Raw genomic sequence first — 860 nt, 5'->3', positions numbered from 1 at the left:
TTTTTTTTGGTTTGATTTCAATTTCAGTGGTCTGAAAGGTCAAGTTATCCAGCAGTTTACATGCAGTAAAAAGATTTGGTGCATGTGTAGAACATAAACTTAGATTTATTTAAGAATTGGACTTTTTATTTTTTTCTCCTCCCTCCATGGTTTCAATTTTTTAATTTGGAATCAAATTTCATTTTAGGTGAATTTTTAAACTTTACAAAAAGTTCTTGAATAAATAAAAACTAATATTTGCTCTAAAGTTTTAATGTCTGACTCTAAAACCACACTTATTTTTTTTTATTAATGTTGAATACTTTTCTCAAAGTTGTGACAGGGATACATATTTATAAGCTTAAAGGGAGTCTCTTCAGTTTTTGAAGATATCCCATATATTTTTAATGGCAAAGGGGAAAAAATTACAAGAGTGCATTTTTGATGGCATTCACTAATTCAACGTTAAGGCATCTGTTGGTCTAACAGAAGGCAGCATCTTATGTACCATTACTGGTGGGGATGGCCTTGATAACCACAGAATTGTTTTCCCCAAATTTTACATTGAATCAGTAATATAATAAATTCTAGAAAATGACAGTTAGAAAATCAAATACAGTTTCTAAGCAAGCTTAGGCCAGATAAAGTGTGTAAATATTTGAATTTTGCAGGTTTTATTTGTATCTAGATACAAATAAAACCTGCAAAAGTCTGTCGCAGTCATGGCAACAGACTCTTCCGATTTAACATTAATTTGTTGAGTTTTTGATGTTGGTATATTCATATCTGTCAATTCCCAGTTACTGGTAAAAAAAACATTGTAACTTAGTTAAAATATTATTTAAACTAAGGGGTGTTTGTCGGGGGGGGGGGGGGGGGGG

General features: G+C 31.5%; 1 protein-coding gene across 1 annotated transcript in view; it reads left to right on the top strand.

The window, feature by feature from the left end:
* Positions 1-860, top strand: part of txnipa (thioredoxin interacting protein a) — a 21,356-nt gene that overhangs the window by 713 nt on the left and 19,783 nt on the right. The window lies entirely within an intron of this gene.

Source organism: Etheostoma spectabile, chromosome 14 (genome assembly GCF_008692095.1).
Source record: "Etheostoma spectabile isolate EspeVRDwgs_2016 chromosome 14, UIUC_Espe_1.0, whole genome shotgun sequence".
NCBI lineage: Eukaryota > Metazoa > Chordata > Actinopteri > Perciformes > Percidae > Etheostoma > Etheostoma spectabile.
This window is presented reverse-complemented; position numbering and strand designations above follow the sequence as displayed.